At 47.7% G+C, this 27,682-nt stretch overlaps 1 protein-coding gene and 1 non-coding gene across 2 annotated transcripts in view; both read right to left on the bottom strand.

Moving 5' to 3' along the window:
• Positions 1-27,682, bottom strand: part of LOC123331109 (translation initiation factor IF-2-like) — an 82,694-nt gene that overhangs the window by 10,051 nt on the left and 44,961 nt on the right. The window lies entirely within an intron of this gene.
• Positions 26,266-26,371, bottom strand: LOC112581472. Its single transcript, XR_003106055.1, has one exon. It is a non-coding gene; the product is annotated as a U6 spliceosomal RNA (small nuclear RNA).

The raw sequence follows: 27,682 nt of genomic DNA, 5'->3' as shown, positions 1-27,682 counted from the left end.
CGGACTGCAGCCTACCAGGCTCCTCCGTCCATGGGATTTTCCAGGCAAGAATACTGGAGTGGGGTGCCATTGCCTTCTCCGTATACACCCTGCTGCTGCTGCTGCTAAGTCGCTTCAGTCGTGTCCGACTCTGTGCGACCCCATAGACGGCAGCCCAGCAGGCTCCCAAATAGATAACTAATAAAGACCTACTGTATAGCACAGAGAACTCTATTCAATCCTCTGTAATGACATATATGGGAAACAATCTTAAAAAGAGTGTATATATGTATATGTGATTCAGTTTGCTGTACAGAAGAAACTGACATAACATTGTAAATCATCTATACTCCAATAAAATTTTTTTTAAGTTTTTATCAAATCTAAAAAAATAAGATCAAGAGAGAAAGGGAAGGAAAGAAGCTGTTCTGAGTGGAGAAACCAATATCACACCTTGTGGATGAAGTATGCAAGTTGGAAAAAGTCTCACAGTGGGGCCCAAAATGTCCTAGGCTCAAATCCTGACTTCAGCTATTAGTAACTATGGGAACTCAGGAATTGTTTATCAGTGGTACAAACAGACCTCCTCGTCTGTAACATGGGATATGAATACCCACCTCCAAAGGCTATTGTAATGGGACTTCCCTGGTCGTCCAGTGGTTAAGAATCCACCTGCCAAAGTAGGGGACATGGGTTCCATCCCTGGTCTAGGAAGATTCCACATGCTGTAGGTCAACTAAGCCCATGCTCCACAACTGCTGAAACCTGCACTCGAGAGCCCAGGCTCTGCAACAAGAGAGGCCACTTCAATAAGAAGCCCACACACTGCAGCTCGAGAGCAGCCCTGCTTGCTGCAACTCGAGAAAGCCCATGCACAGCAATGAAAACCCAGTACCGCCACAAATAAACAAATGTCTAAAAAAGCAAAGGCTGTCGCGATTGTTATATGTAAGGAAGTGAAAAAATACCCAGCTCATTGTGGGAGCTTAACATGCTTTCCTTCTTTCCTTCCTCCTGTCGTTTACCCTCCACAGCACTGCAGGGCGGTTAAGAGCGTGGGCTCTGGAATGAGGTTGGTCTTCCAGCTCCAGCACCTATTCACTGCTGACCGTGGCCAAGCAGCTTCATTTCTCTGTGCCTCAGCTTCTTCACCCACTAAGTGGGAGTGAGCCAGGGCGGGTTACTGTGTTCCTGCCCCTCCTAGCCAACTGAGCCCTCGATTTTCAATCTTGCATCTTCCATAGATTTTCACAGGCCTCCTTCCTTCCTGCTATCTCTCTAAGATTCCTGGTGCACAGCTGCCCACCACCTGTCCACCTGGCCCTTGCCTACTCACTCCCTGTCCCCTCTCCATTTGGCCAGCTCTCTGCAGGCTGTACATCTGGCCAGGATTCTTTCCTGGAACAGGGGAATGTGTTTCAGCTCAGTGCTTCTCAAGCTTTAGTGTGCTTAGGAATCACCTGGGGATCTTGTCAGAACAGAGATGCAGGTTCAGATTTGGTGGGTCCCAGTTTAGGTCTGAGATTCTGTATTTCTAACAAGTTCCCAGGGGATGTCCATGCCACTGGTCTGGGACCACCCTTTGATTAGCAAGGCTGTATGGAAGAAATCCTGGTGTGTTTGTGTATGTGTGTGTAGGGGGGATGGAGACAGGGACAAGGCAGGCCAGTTATCCAAATCAGAGAAGGAGCAGAATTTTAACAGAAATGGCATGAGGGAGACCAAGAAAATGAAAAGGAGGAGAGTGTTTTACAAAATGATGTGACATTACCCAACCAATAAAAATGATGTTTATTGAGATAATGCAGCAGCACAAAAGAGGCCTACGACATAGTAACTGAAAAAGCAGACTGCCCATTATTCTCACACACACACACACACACACACACACATCTTCAACTCTTCCAAAGGCACATTTAAAAAAACTGATGGCAGGATGACAGCTCAGGACAGTGAAGGCTGTGTTACAGGATTATAACCACATGTATTTTCATTTCTTTGTCATTTTCTAGATGTTCTTGGTGAAATTTTATCATTTTTGTAATTTAAAATTTACCTTCTATACACTCTCAAATGCCCACTCCCCCAGCTCCTCAGTTATCCTGTTACTGAGGTTTGATGTATTTTGAGCACAAGCTGCCATCACTGAGACAGCAAGAAAATGGTGCATTAAACCTCAGTCAAACCCCAAAATAAAGCAACCCAGATTCTGTTCTTCCTCTAAGCCAAGGGTCCAGCTCTTTGGAAGGCTGGCGTTGCCACCTCTCACTATAGCAACAGGGAGACCCTGGTAACCCCGAGCTTACAGTTATTAAGAGTAAAAATTGAGTCTGTGGAGAGATGTGCAGTAAGATGTTTCCCCGGGTTTGCATTGGACAGGCCAGGTTCTGAGCCCTCTCAGCCTCTCTTAAAAAAAAAATAGAAAGCAAAAACCAGACTCTAGGAGCTCTTTCCCACAAGGTGTGCTTGGCATTTTCTTCTTTGTTTCCCACTTCAGGGCTGTAGGCTGCCTTTCAAACCAGTCTCTGACATCCCTGGAGGCAGGCCGTTCTAGAGTAGGAGTCACTGTCCAGCCCAGGGATGCTTGCAACCCACTTATGTGTGGGGCGTGTTCACAGCATTCCCAGCACCCCACCCCCAGGCTGTCTGTGTACCTCTATCCGGCTCACCTGGCTTTCCAACACCCCCACCCATTCACCTAGGCCCTGTCCCATTCTATGCAGTACCTCCTCAATTTGCCCTTGGGCAGGTGTTTCAGGCCCCCCAGCCTCCCATCTAGGCCTTAGCTCTAACCTCTGGGAGGCTGGAAGGGGTCCCAGCGTTGGTCTGGCTGCTCCTGCCAGAGGTACAGTGTCTGAATCCAGGCCTGCTCTCCAGAACCCTGAATCTGTTTTGCACTCTAGTGAACCAAGTTCAAGGCCCAGTTCTGCCACCATCTGGCTATGGAATCTTGGGTAGACCCCTTCACATCTATGAACCTATAAACATTTAAAAATGAGTTTATAGGAGGCCTCCCTGGTGGGTCTTGGGAAAGAATCCACCTGCCAATCCAGGAGAGACAGGTTTGATCCCTGGCCCGGGAAGATCCCACATGCCACAGAGCAACTAAGCCCATGCACCACAACTACTGAGCCCACATGCTGCAACCACTGAAGCCTGCACACCCAAGGCCTGAGCTCTGCAATAAAAGAAGCCACCGCAACGAGAAGCCTGGGCCCCACAGCTAGAGAGTAGCCCCCGCTTGTCACAATTAAAGAAAAGCCCGTGCAGCAACAAAGACCCAGTACAGTCAAAAATAAATAAATAACATTAAATTTTAAAAATGGGTTTATAGAATCTCATGGTCTCTTTTGGTCCTAATATGCCATCAAACCAGCAGGAATAACTGTTTACAGTTTTTCTAGCAATACAGACAAGATATTTCACACACAAGAATTTCTAAACAACTAAGCATTGCCCCTTCAAGCAACAAAATGTGTTTCATTTTAGCCCTACTGCACTAAGTTGCTTTAAAAAAAAAACGAGACAATATACGTTTCTCTTCATTTTGTGGCAAGGAAGAAAACCTAACATTTGTCTGTGTACTCCTTTCCCCAGCTTTGTTCCACAAAGCACTCGCAGTGGCCAAGGTGCTGAAAATAACATAACCATAACCTTGTCTTCAAGGCCCTCTGGCATCTCTATGAGATGCTCTCCTACATCAGGAGATTTGTCCCTACTGCTCCAGTTTTCTCTCTTCCTCTACCTGGCCCACCCCACAGTGAGGTTCCCAGAGGTCATGCTACCTGTTAGGAATGGTGGCTGCCCTAAGAAGCTTCCTCACTTCTAATGTGCAGCCCCCTGGGCTGGGCGGCCATGGAGCTCTGACCAAGGGGTCAGGTGGAGTGGTGGTCTCAGGATAAGGAGCCATGGCTTCAGCCATTTCACTGATTAGAGGCAGTTATCTCTCACTCTGCGATCCATGTCCTGGACAGCAGAGGTGAGAGCCGGCAGAGTTCCAGATAACTGAAGTATTAATATCTGTGGCTTGACTCCACACCTAAACCAGCACTTACTGCTGCTTCGTTGGCTGTTTTTCCCAGAGGGGGCATTTAGAGATCACCAGAGTTGCTATCATTTCCACCAGGGCCAGACTAGAAGGCAAGCTCAGGTTTAGAATTTAATCCCAACTGTATACATCCCTGGGGTCACTCCTTTCTCCAAACTGATCCTCAAGTTTCAATATGCCCTTGTCTGGCTTCTTCCCATAAGAGATGCTATAATTTCCCCAAATGAGGCTTTCTTTTCAGAGGAAGCCATCAATGGGCACTAGATCAGATGCCGGCTCGTCCCTAAACCAGAAACACCTGGTATCGCCATCCCTGGCTCCGCCCCCTCCTTTCCCTGGCCACGCCCCTCCATCCCTGGCCACGCCTCCTCTTCCTTCCCCATCCCCACCCGTCTACAAGGCAGTCGCAAAACCTCGAGGCCCTCTGCCTTTGTCCCTCGTCCCAGGTCAGAGTAGATATGCACCAACAAACTCTTACTGTCCCCTGTGCACACCCAGCTTCCCATCTGAGCCCGTCAACTCCACTTTTATCACCCACCTGTCACGCCCCCTGAACATGCGCACTTCCTGCTCCGTGCACGACTGGGCGCCCACATCACTCATTCTAGGGAGGACACCAGCGGAGAGCCTGGAGGTTGTGGTTGGAAAAGGGAATTTCAGAGTTTTCAAGCCTGGAGGTGGGCAGTTCTGAAAGGGTGCCTTTATGGAAAAGCCAGGCTGTAGGAGGGGGAAGCTTCTAGAAAAAAATAAACACTAAATCCACTCTGAGACCAAGATGGGAGATGGTTTACAAAACGCTGAAGTTGGTAAGAAAAGGGCAGGAAATGAGGGCAGAGGAGGCCTGGAGGTGGATGTGGGAGGCTGCTGGGAAAGAAGGTGAGGTGATGCATAACCCAGGTAGAGATGGAGGAGCTGAGGAGGCTGAGAGGGAGTGTTAGCACCATGGCAGGTATCCAGCGCTGCCTGCCAAATGACCGGGCCCAAGATGCCACCTGGAGGGTGTCCGAGAAGGGGCCTCTGCAGACCCACAGCCCTGCTGGGTCTGACCCAGGGAGCAGCATGGCAGTAAGGAAATGAGCTGACAGTAAAACAGCATGAACCTTAACCACCACCAAGAGCCAGGACTCCCCCAGGGACAAGTCAAGTCAGTCCTCACAGCAACGCCACCCCAGCACCCGTTCCTGCTTTGGCATCTGGTCTTCCCAAAGGGGAGGACCATATACTGTCGGAGCTGACGTTACCACCAGGGTCAGATCAGAAGCCAAGCTCAGGTTTAAAACTGAACCCCAACTCTGTACATCCCTGTGTCATTCCATGTCTGAGTCCAGCTCCCTCTCCTACAAATGACCAAACTGAGGCTTAGAAAGAGTCAGCAACCAGAGTCTGAATTCAAATCCTCTCAACTACCTGGCTCCCAGACGTGCTCCCTCAGCCGCCAGATGTGCCCGCCAACCCTCTCGGTTTCTTATCAGCACAAGGATGGTGGCTCTGTGGGCTTTGCTCTAGGGTACCCTGGCATCTCCCCACATGAAACACTGCATCTCATGTGTTCCCAGCGTGAACACACTGCTCTAAGTCTCCTGCAGAGCCTGAGATGTGCGCCAAGACCACTTCCTCAGGGAAGGCCGATTTCCAAGAGTGACAGCGTGTACACGTGTCACCTGGCTGTGTGCGTGGCCACCTCTGCTCAGACACACAGAGACGTAGGCCGGAAGAGGGAGCCTTGAAAGGCAAAGACTGATCCTAGGACACTGGACGCTGGGGGTGTGGAGGAGAGGGAGCAGAGGGAAGCAGGGAGAGGGCAGCTGGGTCTGGAGGGGTCTTTCGATGCAGCCTTGAGTGTGGCAGCTGGCAGGATTTGAGAAGCACGTATTAGCAGCTTAGTGACGTCTTCGAATGGGGAAGATGAACAGCATTCTAGCAATACATGATAGGGGAGGAGGATTAGAGGAGGAAGCCAGTGTTCCCTTTATTTCCTGTATAAAATGGGCATGGACAGAGGAACCAGAAGAAGAGAACAATGATACATTTTCTCTTAATGCGTGCGATGGTGCTAAGTCGCTTCAGTCGTGTTCAATTCCTTATAACCCCATGGACTGTAGCCCGCCAGGTTCCTCCGTCCATGGGATTCTCCAGGCAAGAATACTGGAGTGGGTACCCATGCCCTCCTCCAGGGAATCTTTATGACCCAGGGATCGAACTCACATCTTCTGCGTCTCCTGCGTTGCAGTGGATTCTTTACCGTTGAGCCACTGGGGTTGGCTCAAAGACCAAGGCTCCATCCTTCTGTGCTTCTTGCATACTTCCTAATGCCCGCCTGGCCACGCCCGATGCACTGCATAGCTGCTTCATCCAACAGGTTCTAGTGTGTCCCTGGAGTGTATTTGGTCTTGTCAAGATGATGAGTGGGCAACAAATTAACGCTGTAACAGATGCATGAGGGCACACATGGTCTCATGAGGGAAGGCAGAATGCCCGCCTCCCAAAGCAGAAACCCAGAGTCATCCGGTCCTCGAGTGATGCTGAATGAACGGTGCCCACGGTGAGTGCTTTAGGAGGAAGGTTCAGAGCACAGACAAGTCTCAAGGTGGTGGGTTCTTCCACTCTGGAGGTATTCAAGGCAGGATGACTGGCAGGAAGCAGGGGAAGGAGGGAAAGTCCAGTCCATTGGGCCCAAGATAACAAGGCGCCTAGAAATACCCTGCCCGGCAGGCCACAGGGGTGGGGGAGGGCACGCAGTGCACTCGTCCTGAGGCCAGTTTCAAGGAGCAGGGGATACGGCCAAATTTTCCATGAAGCTCCCCCAGGGCAGCGGCCAGGCCTTTTTCATTTTATGGTCCTGCATGTAGCATAGTGCCTGCCATGCTAGGTACTCCCACAGTCCTCCAAGAGCAACGGTTCCTCAGTATTTAGTCTGCACCACCCAGCACAGCACTGAAAGCTGTTTCTTTTGTGCTCATCCACTCTAACTAGACTGTGGGCTTCTATCCAAAACTGTCTTATTTATTGGTTTGAGTACATATTAGTTTTCCATGAACACTGTAACAAATGATTACAAACTCTGCAACTTAACACAAGTTTATTATCTTACAGTTTGAAGGCCAGAAACCTGACATGGATCTCATCGGGCTAAAACCAACGTGTTAGCTGGGCTGTGTTCCCTCCTGGAGGCCTTAAGGGAAGATCCATTCCCTCGCCTCTTGAAGCTTTGTGAAGCTGCCTGCATTCCTTGGCTTGTGAGTCCCTCCCTCCGTCTTCAAAGCTAGCAGCGTGGCCTCTTTCTGACTGTTCTTCTGTTGTCACTTCTCCCTCTCTGACCGCAGCCAGGCATGGTCTCTCGCTGTTGGGGGATTCATGTGTTTTGACTGGGCCCACCTGGATAATTCAGGCTCCTCTCTCCATCTCAAGGTCATAGCCTTAACCACATCTGCAAAGACCCTTAAGCCATGTACAGGTTCTGAGACCTGGGGAGTGGACATCTTTGGGGGCCATTATTCACCCACCACAAACAGAAATACCTTCACGTTATTCACAGTTGAAATGACACAAAGGGCTATGGAATGCAGCTTTCCTCCCATCCCGGTCATTCACGGCCTACTTCTTCCCGTTAATATTTCCCCCATAGATTTGAACCAGCTGACATGTACACATGCACGGCCCACCTCCTGCCATATACTGGCGTGAGATGTAAACTTGATTTACCACAGAAGCCATGGGTCACATTTCCTTCAGGTTTGGACTCAGGAAGCCCTTGGGGATCACTGCTGCTCACAAGCTCTCAGACTCTTGGTGATGGGGGCAGGGCCTGGCGAGGAGGATAAAACCAGCAGCCAGCAAAGGAGGGACACAAGCTCCCTGGATGGAAAGGAGTGGCTTTGTGCATCTCCCACCTAACAAACTGCTCCTCCCGCATGGACATCCCACCAGGTTGGGCGCCAAAGGGCTTCCCCAGTGCAGAGAGCATCTTACTTCTGCTTAAGGAGGGGCTCTCAGCAGGACTGTAATCTAAGAGGACATGACATGTGGTTTGGGGTTTCCGGACTCCCAGCTGCATCCTGAGACACTATTTTCCTGCCCTTCATCCATTCCCGGCAGAGATGTTGCGTTAACTCAAATGGTGCAATGTGTATTAAGTCGGTTTTGATCTAAAGATAAGCTAAATGGCAACTTCGATGAAAGTGATTAAGATTTCACAGCAGCAACCGCTGGGCTTGGAAACCGTTCCCCTTCCCCCTGCCAGCCTAGCCTGGCTCCACCTCTGCAGCAGGGCAAGCTCAGGCTGGGGCACAGGACCCAGGATGCTACCCACTGGCGGATTTCTGTCTGGCAGAGCAGGAAGGTGGCTGGAGGGGAGAGAACAGAGCGTTGAACCCCTACAAGTGAGCCTGAGGGGCCCTGACAGGCCCGAGGTTGGGGGGCTAGGGCCCCACCCTCTGCCCAGCCCCCTCCCTCACCTCTATTTGACCTCTACTTGGCCTGCCAGGTCCAGCTCAAGAGTCCCCTCTGCTAGGAAGCCCCAGGCCTGGATTTGGTAGTATGTCAGGAGATAAAAACATGCCTCAGAGAGTGTCACGTGAGGAGCTGAACTTCAGAGAAGAGCAGAAGTGACCAAAGTTAAAGACAGAAGCAATGTGTAAACAAGTGAGCAAAGTGATGTCAAGATAGAAGGTAAGTTAAAAAGCTGTGACCTCTGTGTCTGGGGGACCAGGGTCCAGGCTTTTCTCACCCTCGGCTCTCAGGGGTACCTCGGACAAACCATCAGCCAGACTTGTGTGTGCTGTGTACTAAGTCGCTTCAGTAGTGTCTAACTCTTTGTGATCCTATGGATGCAGCCTGCCAGGCTCCTCTGACCATGGGATTCTCCAGGCAGGAATACTGGAGTGGATTGTCATGCCATCCTCCAAGGGATCTTCTCGACTCAGGGATCAAACTTACATCTCTTATGTCTCCTACATTGGCAGGCAGGTTCTTTAACACTAGCACCACCTGGGAAGCCCTCAAACAGCCTTCAGTTCAGTTCAGTTCAGTTGCTCAGTCATGTCCGACTCTGCAACCCCATGAATCGCAGCATGCCAGGCCTCTCTGTCCATCACAAACAGCCTTAGACATCTGTATATGAGAGTTTTGTCATCAGCCCTGCCCACCTCACACAGCTGTTGTACATTAAGTAAAAGAAAAGATGAGAAAGTTCTCTGGAAGCCTAAAAGCAATACAGAAATAGAAACTGATATAACAATAATCCTATGCCTTTGCTGTGAATTGCTGTCTGCACAGAGCTTCCTATTCTGTACCTCCTGATCCTCAAAGCAACAACGGGATTCAGGAAAGGACAGTCATACCCAATGTACAGATGTGAAAACTGAGGTGCAGAGAGCTCAAGCCCACAATCACACAGACCACAAGGGGCATAGCTGATGGTGGCGTCCAGGTCTTCTAACTCCAAGCAGTGTTCTGTTTACTTCAGAGGCACCCAGCGTTGCCTAAAAGCACAGCCTCTGCTATTCAGAAACCCTCCTTCTCCTTTAATACTGCCACTTCTCCTAGCTTTGCTGACTGATAAATGCACTTCTCCAGGCTCTTTGTAATCAGCAGTGTTGGGGAGGTAGGCAGGCTACAGACTGGGCTCAGCTTCTGACCCTCTGCAGGGCTACGGAAGAGTCCCTGTCCCCCAGTTCCCACCAAATCTGTGTAACTTTGATGCTAAAACCACTTAATGACCTAATCTAGGTGCTTCCAGGAAATGCACTCAGGCCTTTCTCGAAGGACCAGGCCTTTGTGACAACACAGGGAGCAGGACAGAGCCAGGTGCACAGAAAGGGCACCCAACAAGATCCTAGGGGCTCCATGGACATCTTCTCAGTTCTCTCATGATAATTTCAGGTCAGCATCAGTATCAACGAGGAGCAGAATGGTTGTGTGACCTGCCCACTGACGTCACACGGCCTGGAAGTGCTCGGTCTCAAAGGCCCATGTCTGCATTCTCCATCACAGCATGAGTGGGAGAGAGATGGAGATAGAGGCACAGTGCTGGGCCTCCTGTGTTCCCTGCCCCCACAAAAAGGGCTTTATCTACACTTCAAGCCACTTTCTGGGCCTTCCAAATTTTCCTTCCTTCAGTGAATTAGGTGGGAGAAAAGACAGTCAGTTGGTAGCAGAAATTAGACTCCAGTTGTCAGATACAGGCATTCTGTAAAAGCAGTGTCTAGGGATGGGACTGCCTGGGAATACATCTGTGTAATTCACACCTGTGAGCAGAACTCCAACTTTCTACAAACAGGTATGTTCGGCTGACATAATCAATCTCAACATGAACACAATTAATGACTTCGCTCATGACAGGTTCTTGCTGGAGCTTTATATGTACTATATACACTGTTCCCACTTACAGACCATCTTATATGGACAAACCTGACTTTGGAATAGGAAAATAAGGAGGCAATTAATCCTCTGGCAAAAGGACTCACCTGAGATTTCCTCAACTTCTCGTCATCCCCAAATACAACTAGTAGAGTTTCTCTTCCCACCCAGAGCATAGGTATCCATGGACTTGGAAAGATGACTTGAGAAACACAGCTATTTCCTCCTTTCCTGACTGCGAATCTAGCACCAATTTTATCCCTTCTCGCCAGTTAAGCAGGAGAGGAGAAGGCCAGTGTGCCAGGGTTAGGTCTGAAATGTAGTAGTACATTCCCCTCAATGTTCCAATAAAGGAGAGGAGATAGGGGAACCAAAGAAGTTGGATAGAGCTATTGAGAGTTCAGGCTTCCCAGGTGGCTCAGTGGATAAAGAATCCACCTGCAAAGCAGAAGACACAGGTTCCATCCCTGGGTCAGGAAGATCCCCTGGGAGGAGGGTATGGCAACCTACTCCAATATTCTTGCCTGGAGAATCCCATGGACAGAGGAGCCAGGCAGGCTATGGTCCATAGGACTGTGAAGAGCTGGACATGACTGAAGCAACTGAGCGTGGGTGCATGCATTGTGAGCCTGCCAAGCGCACTGATGCCTCCCTGTGAGATCAGCATCCAGGCCTCCTGAGCATCCAGGCCTCCTGCCTCCCACCACCCAGAGAATATTCTCATTGACATTCTCTAGGGAAAGCCTCCGCGTACTTTCCCTAAACCCACTGTGTCTCCTGCTTCCTCTCTGATCACACCTGGACTTTATTATACTGCATCTCTGCCTCCACACCCATCAAAGTTAACCTGTCCTATGTCCCTTGCCACTGATTCTTGGAGAAAAGGGCTGCCGTGTCAACCTCTTCTAAGGGGACATAGAATGTGGTGGTGATGGTGGTTTAGTTGCTAAGTCATATCTGACTCTTAAGACCCCATGGACTATAGCCCGCCAGGCTCCTCTGTCCATGGGATTCTCCAGGCAAGAATATTGGAGTGTGTTGCCATTTCCTTCTCCAGAGGATCTTCCCGTCCCAGGAATCGAACACAGGTGTCCTGCATTGCAGGAAGATTTTTTACGGACTGAACTAACACGAGCCTCTTGGAGAGAGTGATGTTTTGAACAAAAGGATATAATCTCCAACAGTGAAATTCCAAGGACAGTGAGGAAGAAACAGGGTGCAGGATAAATGGGGGGAGGGAATGACAGAGAAAGCACTGAGATTCAGCCTTGAAATCATGTCACACGGACTGGCCATGAGCTACTACTACTAAAAAATCTGTTTTTCAAAAGTTAAGACTCAATTTCCAGATGTCTGCTTTGGGGAGCCAAACTACTGTTGATCGGTGTCCAGTTCATCATGGAATAAAGTCTGAACTCCTCACCCCAGCCTTTCAGACCTGCCACGGTCAGCTCCCCCTTCCTGCCCCTAGTAGGAATCCACTCGGCCTTTGGCTTCCTCTCTGCTGGCCCCAGACCTACTCTGGGCTTCCCAGGTTGTGCCTCTACACGCTGGCCCAGCTCCAGGGACCCTCTCATTTGTCAGCAAGGCACAACTCCAGGGGGGCACCACTGCCTTCCCAGGTCACACGTGTGCAGTACACAGCACAGTCCTCCAGGTCTGCCCGCCTTCACCACCTCTCTGCTGAGGACGCCTCTCTCCCCCACGGCACACTCCCTCTCCCCAACCTTCTTGGTGCCCCCATCACCTTGGGGTCACTTCAGTGCTTTGACACTGACTGTCTCATATTCCCTTGATCTGGATGGGTGGGACTGGGTCCCCGATTAGGGCATAAGTGCCCGGGGGAGGGGGGAGCGACTGGGTCCTGAGTCTGTAGAAACCACCCTCACTCCCAGGCTAGTGGGTTGAGAATTTGGCATTGGTTTTCAAAGTGTGATCCTGGGAGCAGCAACCAGCACCTGGCAACACAAATTTAATGCAAATTCTCGCCCAATCCCTCTCCCGCCCCAGCCAATGTCAGACACTCTGGAGGTGGGCCCAGCACACTTTTTAGCAAGCCCGCCAGGCAATTCGGGATGCACAGAAAGTCCGAGAACCACTCAGGAACGGGGTCCTCTGCACACGCTGCTGGGTTTGCTGAATTGATTAGCAGCGTTTTCCAACTCAGAGAGGTTCGGGCCCACTCGGGGCTGCCCGTTTCATTGGTCCCTCTTGGGTACCCAACTCCCACGTTTGGTCTAAAGAATCAGAACCAGCTGGCTCAGAGAGCCTCCCCAGCAGCCTGACACACTGTCACGCCCAGGCTAAACACAAACACCAGCAGACAGGCTGCCGCCAGCTTCCTCCAAAGGGCACCCTGGTCCACAAACCCTCCCTGGTCCAGCTAACTAGGTGAGCATATTATTCATCGACCGACTAGAGTTGAACAACATCCTCATCTCCCCACCGGGTGACCCGTCCCAGCTGCGGTAAGTACTTTTCCAACCCGGAGCTCGGCATCTCCAAGACCCCCCTCGAAGTCCCCCACACCTTTCACAGCCTGCCCCCGCTAAACCCCCAACATTCCAGCTCCCAGGCAGAACTGGGGTGGAGAGGGGAGGTCAGACAGGAAATAAAGAGCCAGGTTCCCAGCCCCACTCCAGACACACAGACTCCGAATCTGTAGCAGGGGGGCCCAGTGCTGAACCGCCTTTCCTGGAAAATCTTATCATCAGACAATCTAAACACAAACCCGCCCTCCTTCCTGGACAGATGGGGAAACTCGGGCCCCGGGACAGTGACCTGGGGCCTCCCAGACCATCTGAGACCACGGAGCACTCTCGCCATCTTCTCGGCCCCCTTTCATGGCCTGGATGTCCACCCAGAGTTCCTAACACATACTTCTGAACCCTCCGCTGGCTCAGCCTTGCCTCCCCAGTTAAACTGCAAAGGTCTAGGGGTGGTGCCAGGCCACAGTCTTGAGTTCCCCCGCCCCTGCTCCCACCCCTTAGTACCGTGTTCAGAGCTGGGCACAGGAAGCATCAATAACTGGTCAAGGAACGCTGACCCACCCAGGCAGCCCGCACTCATCAGCAGCGTATGCACTAAGATGAATCCACCGGATGACCAGATTGTCACCTTGAAACACCCTAGAAGATCTGTCCCAGGAGGGCTAGAGAACATACACTCTGTGGGGAAGCACCCAGCCACTTGGAGAGCTGCCCATAGAGGAGGCCAGAGCAACGGTGGTGGGGGATACAGAGGATGAGGGTGCAGAGTCAGAGGGACAGGCTTCCCCTCCTTGTGGATTCTGCTCAGAGAAACACAGCTGGGAAACGGGACACAGCGCTCACACTTTCTCACCTCTGCCTCTCCAGAGCCTTGACGCTGTCACACAGGAAAGGTGACAATGAAACCGAGACAAAGAAGAGCTCCAAGGAGAAAACACACCCGCTTAATCTCTGGCTCACAGGGAATCCTCACAGATGCCCCCCCGAGAGCACGGGACACAGGACAGGCCTTCTCCCCCACCCCCCGCCCACGGCACGAAGGTGACTGTCTGCTGAGATCTGAGCTGCCGGGGCTCCGGGGCAGGTCTGGCACTCAAACGTTGCCCGAGCCAACCCTGCCCTGGTCCTCCCCGCCTTCCTGCCTCAGTCAGAGAGGCTGGCAGCACAGACAACCCCCAACATCTCCGTGGCCTGAGACAGCAGAAGTGTGTTTTATGCTCCCGGGACATGGGTGTCTATATTTCACCCTTTTCATTTTCATATTTGCCCGAATCCCATGACACAGAGTTTACATTGTTGTCACAGAGCACAACTGTTCTGGGCAAAGAACCAATTGCTCGGCCAGTCTGGCTAAACCAGGTCACGCTGTGGTAACAACAACCATCCACTGCAGACCAGGCTTGTCGCCGTCACGCAGAGTTCCAGGCTGTGGCAGGAGCCACGCTCTCGAATGTGGCCGACCGTCCTGTCGTGCAGGGCCTTGAGCTGGTCATTAAACATTCCAACTGGGAGGTGAAATCCAGCACACGCTGTCCACACTCTACTGGCCAGAACTCACAACCCCACCCCACAACAAGGGGGACAGAACAGACGATCCAGGGCAGAGACAGAGAGCTGATGACCACCCACCCGCAAACACACACCCACGGCCCCCCAGGGCTGGTGCCTGACATTCTTACACCCGAGCTTCATGCCTTTCCCTCCCCTGCGAGAAGCCAAGCTTTCTCCTGGTCTTTGTCATTTTCACTCCAGGAGAAAGGAAAGCTTTCCAAGCCAGTTTAGAGAGAGGAATCTATGAAGATGATTGAAATGTGATTTTCAAAGAAAATGACAGGGAACAGACATTATTACAATATATAATATCACAATCTCACAGTATATAGCAACACTCCACTCTATAACATAACACACTTTTAGCTCTAACAGGCAGTTGAAATGAAAGGTTTTCTAGTGATGGCAACATGTCGGGACGCCAGATAGGACTGCGAGAGCGAGTCAGGCAGAATGTACAAAGGAAAATTTCAAGAATGAGTTTAACAACAGTTCAAGGATACAAAAGGAGGCCAGAGAAGGCCTGCCCTGCAAGTATGGCCCCTTGAAACCCATCAAAAGCTGATGGCGTCAGTTCTGCGAGGATGCTTTGTGACTCTAACAGCCGTCCTTTTCTTTTCTCCCCCCAAGAGAGAAGGGTGGGAGAGACCTTGGAAAGGAAGCCATGGGTAGTACGAAACAGGAACAACAAAAAAAATCTGTATTGAGGTGGGGGTGGGGGAGGGGCAGAGGAAGAGACCCCTGCCCTTCTGGAGGGGCCTCATCATCGGGGGATGCAGATGCAGAAGAAGAATCCAGAAAAGCACACAGCACACTGGAGTTGCTCTCTGGCTCAGAGCTGCAGTGCTCTGGCTGCTTCCACAGGTCCAGTCATACCACCCCAGGATGCGGGTACCTGGAATTGTTCAGGATGGGGCCTTCCTGGAGGAAGCTCCCTGCTGTCTGCAGAGATCAGAACGTGGTGGAGGGTGGACAAGTCAAGATGACCCTTGAAAACTGTGAATCAATAAATCTATCCCAGGTGAGGGTAACTACTTTGCCAAGCATCGGAATACAGGAACAATACCCAAGTCATTCCTTGGGTATTCCAAAGTCACTATGGCTTGTCAAGACGCTTCCAGTTGTTCTTTGCATGTCAGTCAACTCGACTGTAATACAAACGTTTACTGAGTGCTGGCTCTGCACCAGACTCTGCAAATCTAAGAGCAAGAGCTCGAAAGAGAGAGCGCCAGGCACGAAGCCTTCTCTCCCAGAGCTCCCAGGTCTGAGGCGCACATGCTGTGCTTAATGCAGAGTGAGGAGAGGCTGAGAGCAGCAAGGCTGAGCAGCAGGGGCTCAGAGCCTGAGGTGAGGCTGAGCCCGCAGGGGGAGGGAGCAGAGGATCAGGGGAGGCTCCTTGCGGGATCTGACAGTTAAGCTGGGATTTATAAGACGAACATTTCTCCAGCATGAGGTTTGGGGTAGTGGTAGGCCAGGAAGGTTTTACGGGGATATATTACGAAATATGGAAAATCCCAGAGCCATGACACACCAGGACAGATCTGAGGAATGAATGCAAATGTGAAAGGAAGAGTTGGAAGAGATATAGGCAAGGGCCACAGCACAAGGGGCTTCCCAGGTGGTGCTAGTGGTAAAGAAGCGAAGTCGCTCAGTCGTGTCCGCTCTTTGCAACTCCATGGACTATAGCCTATGAGGTTCCTCCATCCATGGAATTTTCCAGGCAAGAGTACTGGAGTGGGTTGCCGTTTCCTTCTCCAGGGGATCTTCCTGACCCAGGGGTTGAACCCAGGTCTCCAGCATTGCAAGCAGACGATTTTACCGTTTGAGCCACCAGGGAAACTCCCCAGTGGTAAAGAACCCACCTGCCAATGCAGGAGACACAAGAGACTCAGGGAAGATCCCCTGGAGAAAGGCATGGCAACCCACTCCAGTATTCCTACCTGGAGAATCCCATGGACAGAGGAGCCTGACGGGTTACAGTCCACTGGGTTGCAGAGTCAGCCATGACTGAAGCAACTTAGCACAGCACAAAGGGCTTTGCGTTGAATTGACTCTAGAGCACAGAGGCAGCCAGGGCAGGAGGTCAGGACACCTTAAGAGGCTGGACCAATAGCCCAGGTGAGAGGAGGGCTGAACCAAGGCAGTGCTGGTGGGCACTGAGGGGAAGCTACAGGTATGAGAAATATTTCAGAAGTGGAATCCCTAAAATTAGGTGATCTTGATGCAAAGTTGAGGGTGAGGGTGAAGGGAGGATGTGAGGGAGCCAAAGGAAGGAGAATGTGTCATAAAGGGCACACATAAAGGGTCCCAAAGGGTCCACAGCTTATCTGCGGCAGAGACCTCAGGTAGACAAGGATGGAGAGGCTGGCGGCCATAGGAAATGCGTGGCCTCTGAGAGGAAAAGGGAGGTCTCGCCATGACTTACATGTTCTAGAAACCTAGTTGTATGGCAAAGGGGAACGGAAGAGGGGCTCCGAGGGGCCCAGGTGCGTTTTCTTTTTACCACAGGATGGAGGAATTGTTTTCTGCCCGAAGGGGAAGAAGCCAGTGGAGGGCGATGGGAATTTGAAGACGGGAGCTGGGAAGGGGAAGGGCTGGTAAATGGTGCCAGAAGTGGATGAAGTCTGGAATGCACACAGTGGGGTAAACCTGTGCAGGAGACCACGAATTTGGGACATCTGGTCTCCCCGTGTTAGGCAGCCCTCCTAAGGAATGATGTCCAGAGACTCACAGGAGACAGAATACAGAACACAATGGTGTTCATGCCATATTTTAATTTCTATAGAAGTCTTAGTTTCTCAAAATGTTTTCATGAATGATCTCACTCATTCCGCGAAATGACTCTGTGAGATAGGTGTGAATAGTCCCACGAGACACCAGAGGATGCTTCCTTGGACTCACAGAGTAAGAGAGTGATGGGGCTGGTGTTGGTAACCTGGCTTCCTGGCTCCAGTCTGCTGCTTTCCCTGGTGTCCCAGCAACTTCAGATTCCCAGCTCTCGATCCCACAGGGGACTCATGCTAACTCACCCGCACAGTCTTTTGCTAAATATACAATTTCAATGTACTCATTTAATTTTATCTTGAAAAAATACATCCAGAATCAGGCTTAAAACATATCAAGTTGTTGTCATTGGTTAGTCACTAAGTTATGTCTGACTCCTTGCAACCCATGGATTGTAATCCACCAGGCTCCTCTGTCCATGGGATTTCCCAGGTGGGAATACTGGAGTGGGCTGCCATTTCCTCCTCCAAAACATATCATAGCATCTAGTAAACATGATTTTCAAAAAAATCTACTAGGAATGTTGAGATTCTGATAAACCCTCTCTCCTCTCTCGTGTGCGCCCTGTGCTGCATCATGTGGAGAGTGGGTCTCAAAGCAGGGGCATGCTGGGGTTTGGGGTTAGGGTTAGCCCTTAAGAAGTACTAAGCTTAGGATGCATCTGGGATCATGGGATCAGAACCTCTTTGGGGTTGGGGGGTGGGAGGGGGTGGCAATCAGAAGCATCCAAGGGATTCAGCTGCCCAGGGAGGACTCAGAACCCTGATGTGGAGGAAAAGACAGCCCCAGAAGGCTTATGCGAGGTGCCCAAGACAGAAAGGGAGAAGCTGAAGCTAGACAGATTCAAAGAGTCTGGTCAAACACATAGGCCCATCAGACAATATGTCAGGAGGAGAGACACAGAGAGAAACTGTCTCCAGCCATGTAATTCCAGCTCTACCTGCCATGAAGCTTTTGCACCTGATGGGCATGCTCCCATTTGCCTTTTCGAATGCTGTCCCATAAGAAAGGCAGGTTTGGATATTTCTTCCCCTTTTACAGATGAGATAACTGAGGCCTAAAGCTGTGAAATGCCTGCCTGGGGTTGTCATCTTTATGGAACAAAAACAACCCAAGTGGAGGACCAGACCCCACTTTCCAAGAGGAACCTCTGGGACAGAGAGCTGACACTGGGCCCTCCCCATTGCCAAGGTCTTCCCACATAGGGGCCCTTCTCATATTCCTAAGGGGGACCCTTGCCAGTGAGCTCACCTCTTCCCGGAGTCACAGGGTATTCCTTGATGGGCACCCAACTCTCTCTAACAATCCTGCAACACACACTGTTTTATGCCCCCAAATGGAAGTCTTGTCACCTGCATCACCGAGTTCCCTTACATCTCTAACTAAAATAAGAAGCTTGGGTAAGTTCTCAAGTAACTCTGCCCACCACCCCAAATGGCTCTAAGAAAGGTACAGACAGCCCCCTGCCTCCTGCTCCAAATCAGAGCCCTTTCTCATCTCTCATGAGACATGGAGCTCTGACAACCCCCAAGAATTCACAATGGTGTCACTTCACACAGCATCTGGAAGGATGCAGCGCCTACCCCCATGACCTACTGCCTGGTTGGGAAGCTATAATGTGCACACAGGAAACAGGAGAACCAAGAGTTCAACTGGTTGAAACTGACCTTGGGTGTGTTCCAGCTCTTGGGCAAGTCATCCAATGTCTTTTTAACCTCAGTCTACCCTGGTGGCTCAGGGGTAAAGAATCCACCTGCAGTGCAAGAGTTTCAATCCTTGGGTCAGGAAGATTCCCTGGAGAAGGAAATGGCAACCCAGGCCAGTATTCTTGCCCGGAAAATCCCAAGGACAGAGGAGCCTGGCAGGCTACAGTCCATGAGGTTGCAAAGAGTCGGACATGACTGAGTGACTAAACAACAATAACTCATCAAAATAATGGAGACATAAAACTAATACTACCTTAGAGGGCAGAGTGGGGTCAAATGAATTAATCCATAACAGTGCCCAGAAGGTGCACTACATAAAAGATATTTGGGCTCCAAAATGCTGCTTGTTATTGCTATTTGTTTTTCGTGTTTACTAGATGCTCATAGGAGGGAAGGACCATGCAGCCTAGAGTAGTCAGGAGACAATTTCCACCTGAGGCTGGGCTTTTAAACATCAATACAGTTGACAAGGGAGAGCACCATGCAAGAGGAGGACAGAAAATGAGATGCTCAGAGGTGGAATGGGGGCGTTCACTGGCTGTCAGGGAGCCATGAAGTGTGAGGCCTAGGCCCGACCCCCTAGAATTCCTGCCACTGCTGCAAGACAGACCACATTATTAAAGAAAATACCCCACAGGAACCGAAACCAAACAACTGCAGGCAACAGGAGTTCAGGAAACCTTTGGCTCTATCTCCAAGGCAATTGAAAAGAGCTCAAAACAGATTAAAATATGAGATGAATTTTGAAGCCCAGGAATGAGAGAAAATGAATCCTGTGACTGAGGAGCCAATGTGATTATTTCATTATTTGGTTAGAAAGTTAAAATGTGCAGGAAATGTCAGATGCTTTCTCAAGATGGAGGGAGGTTAGGAAGAGTGTGGCGTGGGGGGGGGGGGGGGGTGGGTATTCTTTTTAATACTAAAAAATAGCTTTACCTTGACTTGGCTGAAATCAGAATAACCCCCTTGGGAGGGCAACTGGCCCTTCTGCCAGTCTGTGTAAGGTTGTTTTAAGACACACATCCTGCCTTTTAAAAGAACTCTCCCATCCAATAAAATGAATCAAGCCCCACGAGCCCCCAGGTGAAGAGCACCTCACCCCACCCTTCAAGGCACTGATGATGGCTTAGCCCCCAACCGGAGCTGGTAGAAAGCCCAGGCACCAGCAGCTTCTCCCTGCAGTCTCTCTCCGGCTTTCCTGCCCAGATTGATACCTCTCTTCCCTGGACAATCCCCACCCTTAGGTCTGTTTACTGTCTAGGCCACCCTGTGTCCCTATGCCCCCATCTCCATGTCCATCATTCATTCAGTTATTCACTAAAAGTTTCTTAGGTAGCAACTTGCAGGCTGTGCTGGATGCTGAGGACACAGTGGCATGGGAGGCCCGGTCCCTTCCTGCAGAGAGTCACCCATCTATTAAAGAAGATAGCTGGGCAGTGGGCAGCAGAGAAGGCTGGGGAAGCCAGAGACGGGCCGGTTAATCCTTCCTGCAGGGCAAAGTGAAGTTGCTTAGTCATGTCCGACTCTTTGCGACCCCATGGACTGTAGCCTATCAGGCTCCTCCGTCCATGGGATTTTCCAGGCAAGAGTGCTGGAGTGGATTGCCATTTCCTTCTCCAGGGGGTCTTCCCGACCCAGGTATCGAACCCGGGTCTCCTGCATTGCAGGCAGACGCTTTACCGTCTGAGCCACCAGGGAAGCCTCAGGCAAATCCTCAAAGGAGGCACCATCTGGGCCTGACCTTTGAGTTGGCTTTGATTATGCAGAGAAGAGTAAAGGGAGTTCCAGTTGGGGGAACAGAAGAAAGCCAAGGCCCATGGCCAGGAACTGTGACCCAACCCAAGAGAGAGTGAAGAGGCAAGTTTGGCTTGTGTGAACAGGCCAAGTGAGAGGCGAGAGGGAAAGCTAAGGAAGTACACTGAGGCTTGATGGATGGGGGCTTTTGTATTTTGATATTTTAACATAAGGACTTCCCTGGTGGTTCAGATGGTAAAACGTCTCCCTACAATGTGGGAGACCCAGGTTCAATCCCTGGGTCAGGAAGATCTCCTGGAGAAGGAAATGGCAACCCACTCCAGTATTCTTGCCTGGAAAATCCCATGGATGGAGGAGCCTGGTGGGCTACAGTCCATGGGGTCGCAAAGAGTCGGACATGACTGAGCGACTTCACTTTTCTTTCAACACATTAAATGGTTTGAATTCAAAAGGTATAAAAGGATATACAGTGAAAAATCACTTTCCCATCCCTGCCCCCAGCTATCCTATTCCCCATCTCAAAGGCAACCAATGTTAGCAGTTTCTTATGTACCCTTACAGAGATATTTTATGCATATACTAGAAAATAGATACCTCTTTTGCCCTTCCTGCACAAATAGTAGCATTTTATATATATATATGAAATACCTTTCTACCTTTTCCATTTAATTTTATATATTGTAAACCAGTAGTTTTCAAAATGGAGTGTGTATCATAATTACCCACTGGCTTGCTAAAACACAGACTGTGGAGCCTCACTCCAGGGTCTCGTGTTCAGTGGGTCCAGGGAGGGGCCTGAGGTCATACGTTCCCATCAAGCTCCCAGGTGACACTGCTCGTCAAAGAACCGTACTCTAAGAATCACTGGTGTAGATCACGCGACCTGAATGTATGAAGAGCTGCCTCCTTCATCTTGTGGCTGAGTAGTATTCCATTGATTGGATGTACAGTGATGTACTCACCCAGCCCCTCCCATTTGGACTGTTTCCAATCTTTTGTTATTTCCAACAATTCTACAGTGATTACATTTGTGCGTTCATTTCTGCATTCATGTGGGGTAGAGATCTGGGATACAGTCTGGGTCAAAGGCTCTGCACACTGGCCATTTTGACAGATAACTGCCAGAAACTTGGAGAGAAACTTAAATGCTGATATAAGAAAATCTGAATTTTAACAAATGCAGACATTTAAGCAGAAGACTAGTAAGGTCATGGATATGCTTTAGGAAGACTAAACTGCCTCCATAGTGTGGAATGGAGTAGAAAACTACCCATGTGGAGGACAGATCCCAAGGGCATCCCAGGAGACCTGCCTGCATATGATCATACCTTTGAGTGTGGGTGGGACCCATGACTGACTTCTAACCAGTGCAATCTGGCAAAGATGATGAGGTGTCACTTTGGTGATCACAATACATTATTTTGCCCCATTTTGATAGTAGCTGGACACTAGAGACACTCTTTCTCCCTTTCTAGCTTTGTGAAGGAAGCATCCATGAATTCCACAAGTACAACAACCACATGAAAAAGGAAATGGATTCTTCCCCAGCTGAGTCTCCTGATTAGAACCCAGTCCTGGGGGACACCTTGATTGCAGTTTCATGAGAGCCCTTAAGGCCAGGACTTAGCTCAGATGTGCCAGGACTTATGGTTCACAGAAATAATAAGCCTATGAGATAATAAATGTGTGTTGTTTCAAGCAACTAACTCTGCACTGATTTGTTTGGTAGCAAAAGATAACTAAAACAAACATTTTGGCAGGTTCTCAAAATACAGGCCAAAACGGTGAAGGCCTGAAGTGAACAGATGTCAAGGGCAGAAGAGGGGAATAGGGATGAGGGGTGGATGTGGCAGATATTTAAGAAGGGAGCAGGAATAGTGATTCACAAGAGGAGCAAACCGAGATGAACTCCTACCATCATGGGGCAAGATGGTTGGAAAATGTCCCCGAAACAGGCTCAGCCCGTTTTCATGAGGTCAAATCACAGAGCAATCCGAGGTGGGGAGAATCCAACGTGCTTGTTCCTTAACCCTCTTCAGAAGTGTTTCTTTCCTTGCAGAGAGCTCCAAGAGGACCTCAGCACAGCCACCCCAGACCACCAGCCATCATCGGTAATTTGCTGACAAAGCAGATAAGCACCTACACGTAGAAGACCCGCAGGAAATCAAGGTGGCATTTCAAACCCCTGGGGACATGATAGACATTATTTTCAAATAATTGTGTTGAGACAATTCAGGAATGATTGGGGGTGGGGGGGAATGGATCCCATATATCAAGGACATAAACAAAAGATGAAACTATGAAAAAAGTTAGAAGAAAAGTATGGAAGAGTATCTGTAATAATCTTGAACTAGGAAGAACTTCAAAAACATGACCCAAATCCAAATGCCACTTTTAAAAATGCTAAAAATAAAATGCTATACCTGAGTTCAAATTTTTTTAAATATCTAATACCACAAAATACAATAAAATCAAAAGAAAATGCAAAAAATAAGAACAAAACATTGGCAACATAGCTGACAGGCACAGGGCTAATTTCCTTGCCACATAAATAATGTGCATGTGTACATGCACGTCTCTTAAGAAGCAACCCAGTAGAGAAATGTACAATAAAGAAGACATTAAATTGTCTGTCCACAAAGCAGGGAACACGAATGCATTTAACACATCTGAAATGATGCACATCCTCACACGTAGCAGGAAATACGAATTAAAACTACAGTGCAATGCAGTTGTTCATATATTAGGTTGGCAAATACGCTTAAATATACACAGTGCTACAGAGCCAGAGTGTATATATAACCGCTCTCATTCATGGTTAATGGAGTTTAAATTGGTGTCACTACCAAGTGTGGAAAGAGAAACACACAGACTGTCTTGAAAAGGACGCACAAGCACTGGTAACAGCGGCAGTCTGCGGCAGAAGACCCAGGTGGCCACTCCGAGACACAGGAAGTGAAAGGGGAATCTTCACGCATCCATTTTGTACTGTTTAAAACTTTCTCAAACATATAATACCACATTCTCAATAATTCTAAAAAGTAATAAAGTGAAGGAAGTAGAGAGGACTTCCATTTCTGGGAAGACAGAATAAACACATTTTACCCTATATATACATCCCCCTAAGTACAACTAAAAACCCTGAATTTTATACATAAAACAAACGCACCATGAAACTGAAAGGTAAAGAAGAGCAACTGGCTGGCGACCTGGGAGCCTGGGCTCCTCAGGAAGACAAGACAGTAAGCTTGCTGGATGGTGGGTTTTCTTTTGGCCTCACGTAGCCCAGATTTGGAGCTGAAGATGCCGGCAACTTGGAAATATCAATGGGCGTAGACAAAAAAAATTCCCGCAAAAGCGTGCTCTTCCTAGCCAAAAGACTAGGAAAGGGGCAGCTTAGAAAGACAAACTGGTATATAGCAATTGCTTTAATCTGGCCAAACACTGCAGAAAAATCTGTGGTCCCACCCCCATCCATGCTTCTGGACTCCCACTCCTACCCAGCAGTAATGACACACCCCAACCCCTCCTTGCTGGAGTAGTGTCAGAGGAGGTTTACTGGAAAGTCAAGACTTTTTACTACTGCTCAGCATAAAAGCCCACTCTCAACCCCTGTGGTGTCAGTGGAGGTCACAAGGGGACCAGTAACTAGGCATTCCAACCCCTCCAATCCAGAAAGGAATTTGTTGAGGTCAAGTGGACTTCAACTTCCACCTGGCAGTAATAAGGCAGTGCTCCCAAACTCCCCTCTGGAGCATGTTTTAAATAAAAAATAGCCAAAGTGAAAGGCTTAAATAGGATTTAAGGTCTCAAAATATATTACCCAAAATGTCCATGTTTCAGTTTTTAAAATCACTTATCACAAAGAACCAGGAAAATCTTAAACTATGCCAACTCCAAAATGACAGACATGTCAGAATTATCTGGCAAAGATATTAAAGCAGCCATTATAAAAAATGTTCCAGAGACTTCCCTGGGAGTCAGTGGTTAAGACTCCAAGCTTCCAATGCAGGGGCCACAGGTTTGATCCCTGGTTAGGGAACTAAGATCCCACATACCACGTGGCATGGCAAAAGAAAAAGTTTCAACAAGCAACTATGAACATGTTTGAAACCAATGCAAAAACCTAACAAGGAAATATAAGATATAAAGAAGAACCAAAGAAAACTTTAGAACTGAAAAATACATTAACTGAAATGCCAAATTCAATTAATGAGTTCAATAGCAGAATGGAGAGAACAGAGGAAAGAATCAATTAACTGCAATATAGAGCAATAAAAATTACCCAAACTGAAAAAACAGAAAACAGACTGAAAAAGCAAACAAACAAAGCCTCAGGCATCTATAGTAAAACAACAAAAAGTCTAACATTCTTATAACTGAAGTCCAAAGGAGAAAAAGGGTGGGCTGAAAACGTGCCCAATAATAAAAATCCCTCAAATTTGGAGAAAGACACAGATTCAAGAAGATGAAAGAATTTTTAAATGAAATAAACTGAAATAAATCCACATCATGACACATCACAGTCAAACTTCTGAAAACAAAGACACAGAAAAAAATCTTGAAAACAGCACTAGAGAAATTACACCTACCAATATGGGGAAACAATTAGAATGATAGCAGATTTCTCGCCAGAAACCATGGAGACCCAAATAAGCAGAACAACATTTTTCAAGTGTGAAAAGAACTATCAACCCAGAATTCTATATCCAGTGAAAATATCCTTTAGGGATGAAGGGGCAATAAATTTATTCTGAGATGAAAGAAAATTAAGATAATTTGTTGCCAACGGACCTATCTCCTAAAAGAGTGGCTAAAGGAAGTTCTTTAGAAAAAAAAAGAAAAAAGAAATGATTGAAGAAATCTTTGAATATCAGAAAGAAGAACATACTTAAGTAAAAGTGTAGGTAAATACAAAACTGATTTATTCCTCCTCTTAAACTTCTAATTGACATTTGATAGTTGAAGCAAAAATTATAACACTAATGTAGTTTTAAATATATGTAGAGGAAATATTTCAGACTATCACCTTATAATCAGGAGAAGGTTAAAAAGACATACAGGAAGGTAAAGTTTCTATAATTTGCTCAAATTGGTAAAATGATGACACCAGAATGATGTATTGTCATGTCCACATAATGTACATATCACTAAAAAGACTAAGCAAACAATATAAACTGAAAAATATTATAGGTAAGTCAAAGTGGAATATTTAAAAATGCTTAGGTAACACATGAAAAAGCAGGGAAAAAGAAAATAAACATGAAAGCAAGAACAAACAAAAAATATAAAATTGCATAAAACATCACTAATTACATTAAAAGTGAATAATCTAAAGATACCAGTTTAAAAACATGAATCACTATTCTGTCAATAAGACATTCACTTGGAGTAAAACGATATAGGCAGGTTGAAAATAAAAGGATGCAAATGCATATATCATATAGACATTAATCAAAAGAAAAAAAATGGTTATATAAATAGGAGATAAATTAGACTTCAGGGGGAAACATTACCAGAGACAAAGAGGAATATTTTTTAACTTTATTTTTATTATTGACACTATTACAGATAGAATGATCACAATCATATTAACAAAAATATGGAACACTTCATAAATTTGTGTGTCATCCTTGTTCAGGGGCATGCTTATCTTCTCTGTATTGTTCCAATTTTAGCATATGTGCTGCTGAAGTGAGTACAGAGAGGAATATAATATAATGATAAAAGGTTAATCCACCAAGAAGTCATAGCAATCCTAAATTCACATGCATCAAATAGAGATACAAAATATGTGAAGCAAAACCTGATAGAGCTGAAAAGAATAAAAACATAAATCCACACTTACATTTTCAGATTTCAACATTCCTCTCTCAAAAATTAATAAAACTAGGCAATCAGCAAGGATATGGAAAAACTAAAAAAAAAAAGAAAAAGAAAAACTCAAAAACACCATCAGCCAACAAAATCTAATCAACATTTCCAGAATACTCCACCCAGTAATAGCAAAATGTACATTTTTCTCAAGTGCTCAAAGAACATACGCCAAGATAGACTATATCCTAGGCCATAAAACAAATCTAAATAAGTTCAAAAGAGCTGAATTTTCATACAGAATTCATTTTCTATTTCATATAGAGTGTGTTCTCTGACCTCAGGGGAATCAAACTAGAAATCATAACAGCAAGATAACAGGAAAACCTCTAAACACTTGGAAACAAATCAGTGTACTTCTAAATAATCTGTGAGTCAAAGAGGAATCCATATGTCCTTGAAATGGGTGAATTGTTAAGCTAATCGTGGTTCATCCATACCACGGATCACTACTCAGTAATAAAAAGGAACAAACTACTGGTAAATGTACCAACCTGGATGAATCTCCAGGGAATTACACAGTAAAAAAAGTCTGTCTCAGAAAGTTGCACTTTTACTATATTATTACATTTACATAACATTCTTGAAATGATAAAATTATGGAAATGAAGAACAGATTATTAGTTTTCAGAGGTTAAGTAGAGAATCAGAGCAGAGAAGGGAAGTGGACATGGCTATGAAATGAGGACAGGAGAGACCCATGTGGTGATGAAAGTATTCTGCTTCTTAATTGTATCAATATCCTAATTGTGATTCTGTATTATATTTTATAAGATATTGCCAATGGAGAAAACTAGGTTAAGGATACAAGGGATTCCTCTGTATTATTTTTTATAACTGCATGCGAATCTCTAATTATCTCAAAATAAAAAGCTTAATTACAAAAGAGTAGAGAATCCCTCCCAGAAGATGTGTTATCAAAGCAAGAATGCCAGTATACACATTCTCCTTTTCTCGCTCTTTCTCCCCCTCTCTCAGACAAACACACACAGACACCCCACCTATCAAGTGCCTTCAGCTATCACCATCTACATTTGCACTGACTTTCTGCCTCTCTTTGGACCAGCCTCATCCAGTCCTTTGTGAGTTCAGAGAAAATACCTCTGAGGCCTTTCCTTTGGCTCCTGAAGCTCTTCCCC

Source organism: Bubalus bubalis, chromosome 22 (genome assembly GCF_019923935.1).
Source record: "Bubalus bubalis isolate 160015118507 breed Murrah chromosome 22, NDDB_SH_1, whole genome shotgun sequence".
NCBI lineage: Eukaryota > Metazoa > Chordata > Mammalia > Artiodactyla > Bovidae > Bubalus > Bubalus bubalis.
This window is presented reverse-complemented; position numbering and strand designations above follow the sequence as displayed.